The 17,976-nt window shown below is 42.3% G+C and overlaps 1 long non-coding RNA gene across 1 annotated transcript in view; it reads left to right on the forward strand.

Annotated features, from left to right (window-relative positions):
* LOC137326169 (uncharacterized) overlaps positions 1-16,565 on the forward strand; it is a 79,849-nt gene extending 63,284 nt beyond the window's left edge. Inside the window, exon 3 of the long non-coding RNA XR_010964128.1 lies at positions 15,831-16,565. This is a non-coding gene — a long non-coding RNA (uncharacterized lncRNA). The remainder of the gene's footprint in view (positions 1-15,830) is intronic.
* Positions 16,566-17,976: the final 1,411 nt, after the last annotated feature.

Below are 17,976 nucleotides of genomic sequence, written 5' to 3' on the forward strand. Positions count from 1 at the left end.
GTTGGAGTACAAAAGTACTGAAGTGGTGCTTCAATTGTACAGAGCCTTAGTCAGACCCCATATGGAGTACTGTGCTCAGTTTCAGGCACCAAACCTTTGATATATTGGCCTTGGAGAGGGCAGATTCACCAGAATGATACTTGGGCTTAAAGGGTTAAATTTTGAGACCAGGTTGCATGACCTTGGTTTGTATTCCCTTGAGTTTAGAGGTTGGGGGGTGATCTAATCGAGGTCTTTAAAATGATAAAGGGTTTGGAATCATAGAAATAGAAAATTTACGGCACAGAAGGAGGCCATTCAGCCCATCGTGTCCATGCCGGCCGAAAATGAACCACCCAGCCTAATCCCACTTTCCAGCACTTAGTCCGTAGCCTTGTAGGTTACGGCACTTCAAGTGCATATCCAAGTACTTTTTAAATGTGCTGAGGGTTTCTGCCTCTACTACCCTTTCAGGCGGTGAGTTCCAGACCCCCACCACCCTCTGGGTGAAAAACATTTTCCTCAGCTCCTCTCTAATCCTTCTACCAATCACTTCAAATCTATGCCCTCTGGTTATTGACCTCTCTGCTAAGGGAAATAGGTCCTTCCTATCCACTATATCTAGGCCCTCCATAATTTTATATACCTCAATTAAATCACCCCTCAGCTTCCTCTGTTCCAAAGAAAACAACCCCACCCTATCCAATCTTTTCTCATAGCTAAAATTCTCCAGTCCTGGCAACATCCTCATAAATATCCTCTGTACCATCTCTAGTGCAATTGCATCCTTCCTGTCATGTGATGACCAGAACTGTACGTAGTACTCAAGCTGTGGTCTAACGAGTGTTTTATACAGTTCTAGCATAACCTCCCTGCTCTTATATTCTATGCCTCGGCTAATAAAGGAAAGTATCCCGTAAACCGCCTTAATCACCTTATCTACCTGTCCTGCTACCTTCAGGCATCTGTGCACATGCACTCCAAGGCCCCTCACTTCCTCTACACCTCTGAGTATCCTCTCGTTTATTGTGTACTTCCTTGCCTTGTTTGCCCTCCTCAAACGCATTACCTCACACTTCTCCGAATTGAATTCCATTTGCCACTTTTTTGCCCACCTGACCAGTCCATTGATATCTTCCTGTGGTCTACAGCTTTCCTCATCGCTATTAACCACATGGCCAATTTTTGTATCATCTGCAAACTTCTTAATCATGCCTCCTACATTTAAGTCCAAATTATTAATGTGTACCACAAAAAGCAAACGATCTAGTACTGAACCCTGTGGAACCCCACTGGAAACACCTTTCAGTCGCAAAAACACCCATCGACAATTACCCTTTGCTTCCTGCCACTGAGCCAATTTTGGATTCAACTTGCCACTTTCTCTTGGATCCCATGGGTTTGTACTTATTTGACCACTCTGCCATGCGGGACCTTGTCAAAAGCCTTGCTAAAATCTATGTAGACTGCATCAAACGGATTACCCTCATCAACCCTCTTTGTTACCGCCCCAAAAAATTCAATCAGGTTAGTCAGACACAAACTTCCCTTAACAAATCTGTGTTGACTGTCCTTGATTTATCCATGCCTTTCTAAGTGACGGTTTATCAGGATTGATTCCAGTAATTTACTCACCACCGAGGTTAGACTGACTGGCCTGTAATTACTCGGTCTATCCCTCTCTCCCTTTTTAAACAATGGTACAATGTTAGCAGTCCTCCAATCCTCCGGCACCACGCCTATATCCAGGGAAGATTGGAAAATGATGGTCAGAGCCTCCGCTATTTCCTCCCTGGCTTCTTTTGACAGCCTGGGATACATTTCATCTGGGCCTGGTGATTTGTCTACTTTCAAAGATGCTAATCACCTTAATATTTCCTCCCTCACTATGTTTATCCCATCCAATATTTCACCTTAACTACAATATCTGCATCGTCGCTCTCTTTTGTGAAGACAGACGCAAAGTATTCATTAAGAACCATACCAACATCTTCCACCTCCACACATAGGTTACCTTTTTGGTCTCTAATAGCCCTATTCTTTCCTTAGTTACCCTCTTGCTCTTCATGGATTTATAAAACATTTTTGGGTTTTCCTTGATTTTACTTGCCAATATTTTTTCATGCCCTCTCTTTGCTTTCCTAATTTCCTTTTTAATTTCACCCCTGTACTTTCTGTACTCCTGTAGGCTTTCTGCAGTATTGAGCTCTCAGTTTCTGACATAAGCTTTCCTTTTTTGCCTTATCTTACCCTGTATACTCATTGACATCCAGGGGGCTCGAGATTTGGCAGTCTCACCCTTTTTCTTTGTGGGAACATGTTTCTTCTGCACCCCTTGAATCTCCCCCTTGAATGCCTCCCACTGCTCTGACACTGATTTACCTTCAAGTAGCTGTTTCTGGTCCATTTTTGCTAAATCACTTCTCAGCTTAGTAAAATTGGCCTTTCCCCAATTGAGAACTTTAACACCTGTTCTATCTTTGTCCTTTTTCATAACTATGCAAAATCTAACTGTATTATGATCACTACCACCAAAATGCCCTCCCACTGATACTCCTTCCACCTACGGTTTCAACAGGGTACATACAGATAAACTATTTCCTCTGGTGGAGGAATCCAGAACAAGGGGGCATAATCTTAAAATTAGAGCTATTTCATTCAGAAGTGAAATCAAGATGCAATTTTTCACATTAAGGGTAGTGGAAATCTGGAACTCTCTCCCCAAAAGGGGATAATTGGAACTTTCAAGACTGAGATCAATAGATTTCTGTTAGGCAAGGGTATCAAGGGATGTGGAGCAAATGTGAGTAACTGGAGTTAAGATACAGATCAGCCATGATCTAATTGAATAGCAGGCTTGAGGGGCTGGATGGCCTACTCCTGTTCTTATGCTCTTGAAACTGCAGACCACCTACAAAGCATCTGACCCTCTAACCCACTCTCCACTGTTGTTTCAAACTGCCATCATACCAATGTGTACTCTGAAAACCCTGCCTTTCAGCCAGTCTGTTATTAGATAAAGAAACAGCATATGCTGTTCCTGGGCAAAGTAAGTGGCTGTAACATTAAGTGTGGCATTTAGAACTCACCTGTGGCATTTCACAAAGGATACAAGATCAACCTCATCTCCCAGGCTTAATTTTTAGCAACTTTGTGTCACCATAGTTGGGTCATTTCAGCTAACTATGGAAACATTCATGTTGATCCATTTGTGCCAAACTTGCTAATGAAGCTTGAGTATGCAATGGAACCATTCATCAAGTAAGTTTATTTTACTTTAATATAGGGAAATCCTCAGTGGGAAATCTAGCTGGTATAATGCAGATTTTACCCACTCGTCTTTTTTTCCATTGTTGGATATAGTCTGTCATCAAAATTAATACCTTTTTCTAATTTAGTAAATGATTTCTTTGTACACTTGGTGACGGAGCAAGACTGCTAATATATGTGACTGCAGTGAAGTCAAAATAATCTTTGAGAAAAATATTAGGATTAAATAATTGTTAAAAACTCAAATAGAGTAAATAGATTAACACCAAAAATAGATTAACTGGTCATTCACCTCATTTCTGTTTGTGGGATCAGGCTGTATGTGAAATGGCCACCACACTTCTCCACTTAACAACAATCATTGCCCTTCAAAGAAAGTTATTGGATGTGTTTTGTGAGAGACATGATAAGGCATTATTATAAATGCAAGTCCACACCCAGTTTTGGTCCACTCACATGGTGGGTGATATAGTGGCCTAGGAAAAGGTTCAGAGAAGAGCTGCAAGAATGATTCCTAGCTTAAAGAACCTTAGTTACTCAGAAAGGCTTAAAGAGCTGAGCCTATTTACTTCAGAACAACGCAAATTTAGAGGCGGCCTGATAGAGGTTTATTAAATAATGAAAGGGCTGGATTGTGTCTAATGATATATTGGGGTCAATTTTAGCACCCACGATCGGGTGCGTTCCTGGCGGGGGGGCACAAAAATTGAGGATTCCCGGGGCGGGTCGGGAGCCCGGCTCCAACCCGCCCACTTCTGGGTTTCCCACAGATGCGCTGACATGCGCGTGCAGCCCCCGCATGTGGGACTCCCGTCGGCAATTAAAGCGGCGAGGTGCCACTTAAGCTATTTATTTTGGTATTTCAGGTCATTTACAGACCTGATTAACGAGACATTTTAGGAGGGTTGGGATTTTACAAACAACTGGGACTGTTTCCCGTACTGGGGGAAACACTCCCAGTTCAAATGAACGTGTTGCAGCTGTCAGCCTGTGGCAGCTGCAAAGGTCCATTTGACAGGTGGTGGGGGGAGACCCTCACTCATTGCAGGAGGCCACTCTGTCACTTTGGACAAAGTTTGGCCTCCACCACCCTCCTCCTAACAATCAAATTCACCAACTTGCACACTTACCCCGGGGTCCAGAGACATGTACCTACCTTGCGGACCCCCTCAGATGTACATCTTCTGGATGGGGGTCGCCGTAGCTGCAGTCATGACCTCCTCGGAGGGCGAACAGCATCACCAGCCTCGCCGGCCACGCCGTCCTCCTCTGACACGTGGAGCTCCACAACACAGTGCTGTGACACCTCCACCTGCACAGCAGGAGGGAGGGCAACCACAGAGAGAGATGCGTCGCAGAGGGCACTACCCTCGCCACAGGGTCTACAGACCGAGGCTCAGCTTCCTGGACCTCTCTGAGCAGCAGTGCACATGGAGGATCAGAGTCACTCGACATGTAGTCGTGGTCATCTGCAGCCTCCTTCATGCCGAGCTGCTCCCAGCTGGCCCGAGCACCATCTTCTTACCTGTCGCTGTCAAAGTCACCACTGCCCTCAACAACTTCTCCTCCACATCCTTCCAGGGTGCCACCGGGGACATCGCCGACGTCTCTCAGTCATCTGCACAAAAGAGCCCTGCAAATACACCTACACCCACTCTGCAGTGACACAATGGGTGGCATCAGGTGTGGATCTTCATTGTGATCCTGAGGAAAGGGCATTATTGCACAAACCAGACAAGATTCGCAAAGACGTGACAGTAGTGGTGCCAATATAATATGTAATGTGAGTTGATCAGAAATTCAATATAAGTAAAAACCATGACAAACCCTCAAACACCCTTGTGCATCCCCTTCATACTCACGACACGTTTGCCGTACGCTGCCTACTGCACATATGTGATGCATGGCCTGTGGCTGCAGCACAGGTAGTGGCAGGTTGAGTGAGGCTGACTGTGAAAGAGATGCATGAGAGGGTGAGTATGAGATAGAGCCGTGAGATTGTATGAGGATTGGGTTGAGTGGTAGTGGTGGGATGAGTACTGGCGAGGTGAGTAAGTGCAGGTAAGATGAGGATGAGGGTTCAGTGGGTGTGAGGAGTGATGTGATAGAGTAGTGTTGGCAGTGCAGAAGGAGATGTGGGGTGGGGGCAGTGATGTGGCAGATGGAGTGTAGGGGAATGAGTAAGTGTACTCACTTTGGCTGACCTACTTAGGTGATTGCAGCACCTCCTGCACTGTATGCAGGTGGGCGATATGTTGGTGGTGCTGGTGACCTCCTCTGCCACCTCGAGCCAGGCCTTCTTGGTGGCAGAGGCAGGCCGCTTCCTCCCGCCCGCCAGGGGGAAGATCTCTGTCCTCCCCCTCCTCCTCACCCCATCCAATGATACCTGGAGTGAGGCATCATTAAACCTGGGAGCAGCCTTCCCCCTGGGCTGCTCCATGCTGTAATTTTTCCTATTTTTGCAGCATCAGTCGGTGGAGGACTGCCCCTTTAAATAGAGCTCCTCCAGCTGACAGACCTTACTGCGCATGCGCAGCCCGCCCGACGTGCAGCTCAGCAGCGGGGAACCCGGAACAAGAGGTAAGTGGATCCAACCAGCCTGCGATTGCACATGGGGCAGATTGATTTCACCGGGCGCTTACCCACACGCCCAATAGCCCCCCCGCCGCGAACCCGTCGCCCTGGTAATATCGGGCCCATTATTTCAGTTTGACAGATTGGGGAGGAAACTGCACAAAAGTAGGAATAGGCTAGATGTTAGGGGGGTTCTTCTTTTCCCTAGAGAGTTGTGAGCCTCTGGAATGCATTGCTGGCTTGTGCTGTGCGTGCTGACTCTCTGCGAGCCTTCAAGAGGGAGCTGGACCAGTTCTTGGCTGGGGCAGAGGTCGCATCATATAAAAGGTATGTGGATTAACAGTTAACATACACATGGTCAATGTGATCTCCTGGGCTGGCTTCGATCGTCTGAGGAGGTCGGAAAGAAATATTTCTGATTTTTTTTTCCCTTATTGGCCCTGGGTTTTTTTGTCTGCTTTATAACTTCTTCCAGGAGATTACATGGCTGTGAGGAGGGGTAGAAAAAGTCTAGTTATGATTTTCCTGCTCATCAATTTCACATGTTTGTATTAATTAAGGAACATTTTGATATTGATCTAGATTTCTGTGTAAGCCCAAGAAAGACCTAAGAAGGCTAAGGGCTAGAAATACAGGTGCGCACATTTTTGGGCACATTTTGTGGAGTGGGGGGGGGGTGTTGTAGAATAGGGTCCCTGCGCCTGAATGGTGAGGCCTGAGGCGCCTGCAATATTGGGCCTCTGGCCTCATTTCTATGAAGCGGGAGAGCTGTGAAGAGTACGAGGCAGCTTGCCTGGCGAAGCGTCACTGAAGATCGGGCCACTGCAACACTAGCGGTAACCGGCAGCGGGGAGTGACCTGGGTTCTTTTAATGTGGGGTCGGGAGGAGCACTCCTGACGGAAATGTGTGCGTGCTTCCTGTCCGCCATATTGGAAGCATAGGAGGATGCGCAGCTGAATTTCTAGGCCTAACACTTTTGATGTCAAAGATCTCCTTGGAATATATATAATTTAGTATTGTCTATAGTGCCTGAATTTCAATAGAAGACAACTTCAGTCCTTTTTAGCTGACTTCATTAATACCTGCATTATGTATCTGACTAATCATCTAACTGCGCTGTTTCCAGTTATGTTCTAAATAACTATGTATGTCAATCAGTGCCACAAGCAAGACTCATAAGGAGGGGCATAGACTCCTCCTGGGAGGGAATGGGGGCGGGGGTCATGGGCCATGCTCCCTCTTTGAAAAATTACACATCAAAATATGCCGTTTCCTGCAATTTCAACTGATATTTTCTGAGCGATCCCACATCGGGTTTAGGAGGAGGGGTGTATTTCTCCCTGTGGATCCCAGTAATTTTAATGGACTGTATGTAGGAGTTTAGAAGGGTTTTTACCACTATGTTAACCTCTCCGGAGAGACCATTGCAGCACAATGTATAGTACTATTTATAATAAATATAACATTCCACTGAACAAGCTTCCGGAGGATTTAATTTTTAGTTAAAAACTTTCTCAGGGGAAGCAAGTCTGATAGGAGTATAGTTTTCAATATGTCTAATGATGTCATGGCATCAGTTGTCTGTTTTGGTAATCATTATTTCTCGTTTTTTTTAAATCTAAAACACATTTGGAGAAAATTTGAGACATCAAAACAAACACAAAAGAGGTGAAATCTTAAATATTTGAAACAAGGATCAGAAAGTGAACAGATTTTGTGGAGGTCAGTGGGCACACAATTTAATGAATTTGAGAGAGATATTGGAAACTTAAAAAGCAATAAAGCAGTGTGGAAAAACAATAAGGAAAAAGAGTGAACCCAGCAGAATGGAAAAATAACTGATGTCGTGGCTGCAATTTGCAGAACCCTGAGCCAGAGTAAACATCATCACTGCAAGTGGAAAAGTGTCTGGCTGTGCTCCACTTTCAACCATTGAGCCGGCCTTTAATAAGTTTGAAAGCTGCAGGCTTCTTTTATTTTCTTGGCCTATGCTGCAAAGTGAATTTCTGCTGAAAATAAGTACATTTCCATGCACTGTTTGGGGTCTCTTTGACAATTGTAATCCATACAGAAGACAACTGTGCTTTTACTAAATATTAACTATCACATTAAAAGTTTCAGTTACCTTCTTGTTCACCCTACTTTACCCCTGTACGAATAGTACGTAGTGTCAATATATTTACATGTTTTAAGAATGAAAGGAATTTGAGCATTAATTTTCTAATTACTGTTCACGCCACAAAACAAATGAACATTTCTGGTTCAGTAACAAATTGCAGTTTTGTAGATTGAGTAATTTCAAAGGGCCTGTGGCCAGGAAAATATCAGAAAAAACAAACTGAAAGTGTTACTGTAATGTGTGTCAATGACACAAATCTCCCATTTTAGAGATGGAGAGAATTTTAGTCCTTTATGTTGAAAGTTCCTTCAAGGCAAAGGGAAGGAAATTAGTACCCTCCTAGGAGAGATGCTCAAAAATGAGGACAAACTGTTTGGGAAGGAAAAAATGACCACGGGGGCAAAAAAACTGAATTTGATGAGGCACGGCCAGTAAAGTAAATAATGGCTCCTCAGTCCACTGGGATATTGAGGAGCTCAAAGCAAAAGCCAAGAAGAAAATCTCTAGAACCAGGCAGGCTACCAGGGCAAAGGGGAAAGAGATCATTCACAGGGGGAAATCATCTGCTCCGGTGCTACAGCTGGAAGAAATAAATGGTACGTAGAAATGTGTAATCCCCTCAATCCAGCAGAAGAAACCTAACAGGGCCAGAAACAGGATCACTGGGTCACTTATACTAGCATGGTGGTAAGCTGAGATAAAAAGGCTGACACCTGAACGTTAACCTCCTTTTTCTCTCTACAGAGGTTGACAGACCTGCTGTATATTTCGAGCATTTTTTGTTTTTATTTCGGATTTCCAGCATTTGCAGTTTCTTTTGTTTATTTTTATTTTTTGGTTCGCTCTGTAGTACTTTTCTTTCTGAGTCAGCAGGTTGTGGCTTCAAGCCCTACTCCAGGTCTTGAGCACATATCCAGGCTGACATTTCAGTGGAGTACTAAGAGAGTGCTGCATTGTCAGACATGCCATCATTTGGATAGGACATTAAATCGAGGTTCCATCCACCTGAATGTAAAAGATCCCATGAAACTATTTGAAGAAGAGCAGGAAGTTTTCCTGGTGTCCTTGCCAACATTCCTCCCTCAACCAATATCACCAAAAACAGACTAATTGCTGTTTAAGGGACCTGCTGTACGCAAATTGGCTGCCATGTTTGCCTACATAACAACACGACTGCACTTCAAAAGTTATTCATTGGCCATGAAGCACTTTGGGAATCCTGTGGATGTGATCAGGTGATGTATAAATGCAAGTTCTTTCTTTGTTTACTAGTGGTAAGCTGTGTCCTTTTAAGTTAGCATTTCATCATAATGTAAGTTTCATTTACATTACTTAAGATAAGTACTGAAATAGCTATCCTATACACTTAGCAGTACTTTTGAATGTCTTAATTTATTCTGAGAATCCTATATAGATGTAACCCATCACTTTGTATAACATATATGTTTTACTGATGGGAATCATTCTCATTTCCCTTTCATGTTCCTTTCAGATTTCCATGTCCTAAGATAGAACATGACACAGGCAGAGACAGTAAGGATTGTGCTTTAGGAATGTCTAAGACTCTCCATGAGAATGATGCTCCAATGGATGGGCAGAACTCTGCTCCCTGGGCAGCTCTTTTTTAAATGTTATGAGAGAGCAGGTCGGAGTATCCCTTCTCTCATAACATTAAGAAGTATTTTTAAAGTTCCTAAGAAGTTGGGTTGGCCTGAAATTATAATATATATCCAAGCATCAATGTGAAGGTGGCTGTATAAAAGAAGCCTGAATTCAAGGGCAGGACCTTCCCTTTTCTGGAGAAGAAACAAAGGAAATAATATTGTCCAGCTCACTCTGCCTTGAAGAAAATTGGGAATTTTTATCTTAATGAATGGTGATTCATATAAATTAAAGAACTTGGCGGGGAGACTCCCTCAGCTTGCTTGTGTTAGTGATATTGTAAGCATAGTGGGAAGATTTCCTGTGTACACTATTTCTAACAAGATCATAAAAGCTTTCAAAAAGATGTCTCAAAAGTCTCACTCTGCGTACATTTCATATCACCTTCTTATTTACTTTACTGACCATCCCTCAACAATACCTATGTCTACATTATGCCTATGTAAACTTGTCACACTGTAATTACACCCTCCCACCACTGGTGGTGCTGTGCTGCAGAGAAATTCCTATACTTGAAGAAGTGTACTTATCTGCTTGTAAAATTGCCAGTACATTTTGTTATTTAACTATAAATAATATAAAATCAAATTATTAATATAAGTACAGAATGTGTGACTTTAAAACATCAACTGAATTATGTCTGTGCGTCCTGGTCCAATTATCCCCTACCCTCTAACTTCACTTCACCTGAAGTCTACACTTGGTCTTGACTCCCTACGTGTAACATCTTGGGAGATCAACTAATATATTAGAAAAGTCTTGTGTATGAGCACACTTCTACCCAACTTCCTTTGTTACGATTTTGAGTAACATTTTGCAATGGAAACTGCCTATGCAAACATTTATAATGACTAATTGCAATTATAAACTCTTACCCACCATGACATAATTGCATGCATCCTGTTAATAGGTGGTGCTGTTCTGCCTCCCCAGTCCCATTGCTTACCTACTCTGCCTCCTGCTTTGGCCCTTTTGCTGCTTTAGCCATCTGCCAGGTCTGCTGTCATTGGAGCTTCATTTGTCTTCTGAGTGTACTCCTTGCCTGCCCCACAGGTGCTTTCCAGCCTCCTTTTGCCCCACCTTCCCCTTCTCCTGAGCTTTGTCCTGCTCTTCACAAGGACTCTTCACAATGTCCTGCCTTGTGCTGTGCCCCAGATTGTATCTGCTCTTGCCATTTTCTTGCCTTCTCTACAATCTCCCTGCACTGTCTTGGGCCTACTTGTGCTTTACCCAAGATTAGGGCTCATGGGATTGGGGGTGATATATTAGCATGGATTGAGGATTGGTTCATGGACAGAAAACAAAGAGTATGACTAAACGTGTCATTTTCAGGTTGGCAGGTTGTAAATAGTGGGGTGCCGCAAGGGTGCCTAGGCCTCATCTGTTTACAATATATGTCAATGACTTAGATGAGGGGACTGAGTGTAATGTATCCACGTTTGCTGATGATACAAAGCTAGGTGGGAAAGTAATCTGTGAGGAGGACACACCTGCAAAGGTCTTTAGACAGGTTAAGTGAGTGGGCAAGAAGGTGGCAGATAGAGTGTAGTGTGGGGAAATGTGAAATTATCCACTTTGGTAGGAAGAATAGTAAAGCAGAATATTTTTTAAAAGGTGAGTGACTAAGAAATGTTGGTAGTCAGAGGGATTTGGGTGTCCTTGTACACAAATCACAGAAAGTTAACATGCAGGTACAGCAAGCAATTAGAAAGGCAAATGGTATGTTAGCCTTTATTGCAAGGGGGTTGGAGTATAAGAGTAAGGAGGTCTTGCTGCAATTATATAGGGCTCTGGTGAGACCACATCTGGAGTACTGTGTACAGTTTTGGTCTCCTTATCTAAGGATGGATTTACTAGAGGGTTCACTTGATTGTTTCCTGGGATGAGAGGGTTGTCCTTTGAGGGGAGATTGAGTAGAATGGGCCTATATTCTCAGGAATTTAGAAGAATGAGAGGTGATCTCATTGAAACGTATAAAATTCTTAGAGGGTTTAACAGGGTAGATGCTGAGAAGCTGTTTCCTCTGGCTGGAGAGTCTAGAACTAGGGTCAAGATAAAGGGTCGGCCATTTAGGACTCAGATGAGGAAAAATTTCTTCACTCAGAGGGTTGTGGATGCTCAGTTGTTGAGTATATTCAAGACTGAGATCAATGGATATTCGGACACTAAGGGAATCAAGAGATATGGGGATAGGGCAGGAAAGTCGAAGATCAGCCAAGATCTTATTGAATGGCAGAGCAGGTTCGTGGGGCAGTATGGCCTACTCGTGCTTCCATTTCTTATGTTCTCATGTTCTAATATTCTTATGCTGCCTGCTCCTGTAGCGTGCCAACTCCTGCTGTAGCCCTGCAGCTGTTTCTGATGGTTAATATAAAAAACTACTTGGTGGTCAGGTCCTCTTCTCATGCTTTCTGTGTAGCATGCACCTCCCAGGCCTCGTGCTGTGCTGCCTTCAGTCTTTCCCCTTTTGCAGCCTGCCCTCCAGATGTTCACAGGCCTCATTCTGTGGCCCTGCAGCTGCTCCTCGGCCTCCTAACGTGATGCCTTTGGCCTTCTCCCCAAAATCCTGCCCTCTGCCATCCCTAGACTCCTGCTGTCATGGCCTTACCGGAACTGCTCCCAAGCCTTCCTTTTCCAGCTAAAATCTTGCAGATACAGGGAACGTCAGAGACACAGATAGGTGAAACAGAGAAATTGGAGGCAGAAACAAGGGAGCAGATGCGGAACTGAAATATCACCTCCTGCTGCCATGCCTCCTCCAGATGTGCTCCCATACTTCACTTTTCTCAAACACAAAAATACAGATATGGGAAGAGAAAGAGGCAGAGACGTTATGATCTGGAATGCACTGCCTGAAAGGGTGGTGGAAGCAGATTCAATTGTAACTTTCGAAAGGGAATTGGATAAATACTTGAAAAATAAATATTTGTAGGGTGTAACAGGTGATTGAGGGCTGGTATGTCAGCCGCAGGCTAATGAGGGCCCTGATACCAGAGTAAGGTTATTGCCCCTTTAAGAACCTCGGCTTTAAGAGGAAGGGTATTGACCCTTTAAGAACCTTGCTTTAAAAGGTAATTGTTAAGTGGATTTCCCCCCAGCCAGGTAAGAATAAAAGGGTGAGGTTCAACAGAAGTGAAAGGACTGGAAGAGGCTGGGAGTTGGAGAGTTTTCTTGGTCCTGCTGAGTCTAATGTACTGTGTAGTTTGTTTTGTGTTCTGTAAACTATAAAAAGTGTTTTAAGTATGGAAAGTTCTAGGAGGCTCCGAGATGGTAGCGCCGTGTAACAAGGGCCATGGGGAAAGAGCAGGGGAGTGGGCTAATTGGATAGCTCTTTCAAAGAGTCGGCATAGCCATGATGGGCCGATTGGCCTCCTTCCGTCCTATTTTATTCTATGATTCTAAGATATAGGAAATAAAGAGATTGGAGCCATAAGCCAATGAGTAGATGTGGAATTAACACATTAGAACAAATCAATATGAGCCAAAGACATCTCGGGCACAGGAATGGGGAGAAAAAGAGATGTGGTCAGAGAAAGGCTTCAGAGCAAAGAAATACATCAGAAAGAGAAAGAAAAACAGCATATCCAACATAGACGGGTGACTAACTACACATCAAGCACAGATTGACACAGACAGATAGAAAAGCGGTAGAGAAACAAATGGACATGGGAAAGAGATAGAGCAGAACACAGCGATATCCACCGGCAAGTCGAAAGTGGCATGATGATCCACTATTACAAGTATAACCATCAAGGACTATGGTCCACAATTTCCCTGCACCTACCATTTGAGAAATAATGTATCCAACCTCTGTGACTCTCTTCCCCACCATGCCACATCACCAACACAAAAGGAAAAAACAAAAGACCAAAAAGAGAACCAGAAAAGTAAAACAGGTGACAAAAAATGAACATGAAAACAAACATATCATGCACAGGTAGGAGATACACCTATCCTCTGACTTACCATTGGTAGCACTACAGGGGATTCACTGGTATGTATAAAAAATGTTAGACTTGTGATGGAGGTAACTAATTAAATGACATGTTAGGTTGAACATAAAATATACCACTCATGGATCTTCATATGATGTTCATGACTTTAAATTCATTTTGCCTTTAGCAATATTTAACTTATGTAAATATCATTTCTCCAGCAATTTATCTGACTATCTTGGGCCAACTTCTGTTGAAATTACTTCACGGATGATCTGCATGCACTTCAGCTGATGTGACCACTGGGCAATAGAATAGTACAATAAAGTTAAACTAACATTTCAATTACCAGTGATTGGGCAAAATGTCAACAATGGAAGCTGACATGTTTATTTTGCAGTTGCTTTTAATTTTTATATACAGTATTTTCATACAAGTCTAAACTCCAATAAAGCAACTTGGAACTTACATAGGTTTCGGTGTTGCTGTATATCTAATTTTTGATGTGTAAATGGCTAAATCGTGTCCTTGATTTGCTTGCTTGCAAGCCTAATTTTGGATGAAAAGCTGCACTTTTAAAATGCGCCCCAATGTTGTTAGAAAGATTGTGGCAGTTCTCATTTCCAGGGACCTTACTGATTTGCGACGAGCAATGATTTGGGCTGGGCTGCCATAAAAGTGTCGTGTCCCCCAAAAGTCTGCCTTGAGCACCTTTAAAGGGTTAAAGCGGTTACCAGGTAGAAATTCATTTTCCAAGTTGCTCTTCTGCAAGAAAGCTTTAAAAACAAACATTCTGGTCATCTGAGAAAGAGAAGCAAATTAATGAGGGGGGAAAAGAATCAGATGAAGAAAAAAAGACAAGGAAGTGGGGGTGGGGGCGCATTTTACCGGGATGTCTGAGGTGACTATGGCCCTTGCGGAGCTTGAGCATCTGGTTTGAATTAGTTCGGATGAAAAGGTGACTTGTAAATATATGACTGAGCCAGCTCAGTTTTTCGAAAACTACACAGCAAAAAGCTGAGGCTCGCTGAGTGCCAGCTTTAAACCTTCTGTTTTCTGAAAGAAAAAGTTCAGTTAATCGCAATAAATTTTCCCAAGAATGTTTATGAGCTGCTGCTTGCAAATGCAGAACCATACACATTATAAAAATGCTATTACATGCTTCTAAGATTTACTTTTAAATGTACAGCCTACCTTTGATGGAAAATTGCTCTCTGTAGGCAACCATGAAATGTTATAGTTATCAAAGTGCTTTTTTTGTTTTAGTTCATTTCTGTTGAGATCATTAAATGTCTGTGTCTTGTTTCTTTTCTTGTTTCTGAGCCAAAACCAGAAAAATTTAACTGCAAAATTTACACGTAGAAAAATCTTCTGTTTATTTGAAATGTACCCTTAAAACTAAATTTAAAGTAAAATTTAAAAACTACTGGTTAAACAAAAATTAATTCCCTGTCACAAAAAATCAATTCCTTGTCATAAGCTTCTGAAAATTCTAGATTGTTCCAACCCTTTCATTTGTACATTTATTATGTTTGTGTAATGTTCTAGGGAGACAATCAAAGTTACATTTGTAAGAAACAGCATTTAAAATGATAAAGAACTGGTCAAATTGATCTCTGGGGAAAAGGAATAAACAGCTTTCCTGAGGAAACTGTTGTGTGTATTTAATATACTTTTTTTTAGAAAACAGAAATTCTGGAAATCCAAAGCAGGTCAGTCAGCACCTGAAAGAGAAAGATGGATTCTACATTATGGACACACATCCTTTCTACCATCCAACACATGAGAAATTTTCATTTTGTTTGCAAACAATAAACAGATGCAGAACTGAGTGAGCAGGTTTGATTTTCATCTTTAGGGCCCTAGTTTGAATTTAGTTCAGACTGATCTCTTATTGCAAACTGTACTGGTCTTTTATTAAACTGATTTTAAGTCGTCTCTAACCACTTTCTCACAAGCAGAAACCAACAACATAAAATTGCTTATAATTTGGTAGTCTCACTCAGCAAGGCACAAGAATGGGTGCTGTGGGAAGTGGGAAAAAATCATGTCTGCAAAGTAGGAGTTGGTCCTCTGTGTGGCATTAAGACAAATCCTCAGGGTAGCGTATGGGATATTTTACACTGTATCTGGCTCCTGCTATATCTGACCTGGGAATGCTACTGCAGATAATGGTACCAGAAAAGTGCATGGATGAGTAGAAATATATTTAATCACTATTACTTAAAAAAAACTGATGATGAAGGAATTAAGAAGTGCACAATTGTTTTTTGTTATATTTGCACTGCAGCAACTTGCCAAGACTTCTTCAACAGCACCTTCCAACCTCGACCTCTACCATCCAGAAGGACAAGGGCAGCAGGCGCATAGGAACACCATCACCTGCACATTGCCCACACAAGTCACACACCGTCCTGACTTAGAAATATATCGCCGTTCCTTCCTCGTCACTGGGTCAAAATCCTGGAACTCCCTTCCTAACAGCACTGTGGGAGAACCTTCACCACACGGACTGCAGCGGTTCAAGAAGGCGGCTCACCACCACCTTCTTAAGGGCAATTAGTGATGGGCAATAAATGCTGGCCTTGCCAGCGATGCCCACATCCCATGAATGAATAAAAAAAAACTGGAGTTACAGATCTTTATCTACAGAAAACAGAAAATGCTGTGAACTTATGAAACCACAAAATTGTATTGTTACTTAATTCTGATTCAGCGATAGTCCAATGTTTCAAAAGATGCCCATCGTTAAATGTTTTATACCAATTCAAATTTATGTCCCCTGTGAGAATACAGTTCAAAAAATGTTGGATCATTGCTCCTACTATCGTGGAGATGTCCAAGAATATTCACCAGTGACAAAAATATGAGTAACAATATGAAAAACTATATGATTTTCCTATGGGAAAATGGAAGGCATATATAAACCCTTAACTTTTGTGAGCTGACATTTATAGTTTTGAAAATAAAGACTTAACTTTATGTGGCCCAGTGATACAGCTCATTGATGCAATAAAATGCTGAACATACAAAGTTGATTGGATGGGTTTCTCTCCCACAGTTCTCCACATGTTGGGTTCCTGATCTCAGCAAGGCTGTCTTGAGAGGCCTCCGGTTGTGCCACAAGAGAGAGACAAAACCTAGAAACAGGATATATTAAGCCTTTGCTTAATTCCCACCATCTGACTTAAGAATAGCCCTGACAGACCTGGGGACAAGCCATCATACAAACATATGAAAATGACGGCAGGAAAAGACCAGCTGCCCCCACCCATGATGGCTGGAGCATCATGACTAGACACTTCCTAACCCCAACCCCACCCCAAAGAGAGAGCTCTTGGATGGTTTGTGGCAGAAGGCTTATGAAGCCAAGAGAAAATACATTAAACATGAAAAGGCTGAAAAAGCAAGAAATTTAGGGTTTATGTGTATCTTGCATGTTTACATTATTATACTTAATTGTGGAATTTTTGGTATTTTTGTCAGCATTCTGGGGTGAGGTGAGTTGGACTGGTTGATTTCTTTCACTGCACTAAGTTTAAGTGATAGGTTCAAACCTGACAATATCCATGGACTCATTTGCTGCTAAAGATGCCAGATAGAGTGCCCTGCTACAAAGTTATGCATTCACTGAGGACAAATTCAAGCTTGGCAGTGATGGACCCCATGGTAAAATAGCCTGTCGACTTTCATCAGCCAAACTCATACATGAACAATGATCTCTTGTGCCAGGTACGGGAGGGCTGTTGGTGGCCATGTAACCATTACCTTAGCACAACTCACCCTTTCAGGGCAGGAGGTGAGAAAGTTGGGGGAGAAAACGTCTTGGCTAGATTTTCTTCCTTTTGAGTAAATGTTTTTAATCATCACATTTTCATAATTCTAGTCTTTTTGGCACTTCCCTTCCACCCTTTCTTTATACTTCCTGATTTATTTATTCTTTCAGGGACAGGTTCGTGTTGCAACAATCTCTTACTTTACTTGTCCACCAATAAACAGATTCCAGGTGAGAGAAGTTAGCCAAAGTACTTGGATGGGACATTATGTTGTTGCTAACTGGCTAATTTAGGTAATAGCTCCCATCTGAAACTTCTTGCAGTTACTAAGTATGACTGTTAGACAGAAAAAACTTTAACCGGCAACTGTCTGAAGTCTGTAGGAGAAAAGGTAAGTAACTCTGAAAAATAATTCAGGACAAGAGAAAAGTGTTAAAAAAATTGAAGTTTGACAAATGGAGAATTTTTTTCAAAAAGCATGATTTAGTCATGTAAAAATTTAGATGCATTTGCAATTTTTTTTATTAAAGGAGTCTGTTCACCATCATGTTTTTTCTCTATTTTAAAAAAAGTGTTTCCTGTAGGAACCAAATTTCTGTGGAGAGGTTTAAATATGCAAAATTGCAGACTTTGTGTAGTCTTTCTGCAATGATGTCAAAA

This window comes from Heptranchias perlo, chromosome 10 (genome assembly GCF_035084215.1).
Source record: "Heptranchias perlo isolate sHepPer1 chromosome 10, sHepPer1.hap1, whole genome shotgun sequence".
In the NCBI taxonomy this organism is placed as follows: domain Eukaryota; kingdom Metazoa; phylum Chordata; class Chondrichthyes; order Hexanchiformes; family Hexanchidae; genus Heptranchias; species Heptranchias perlo.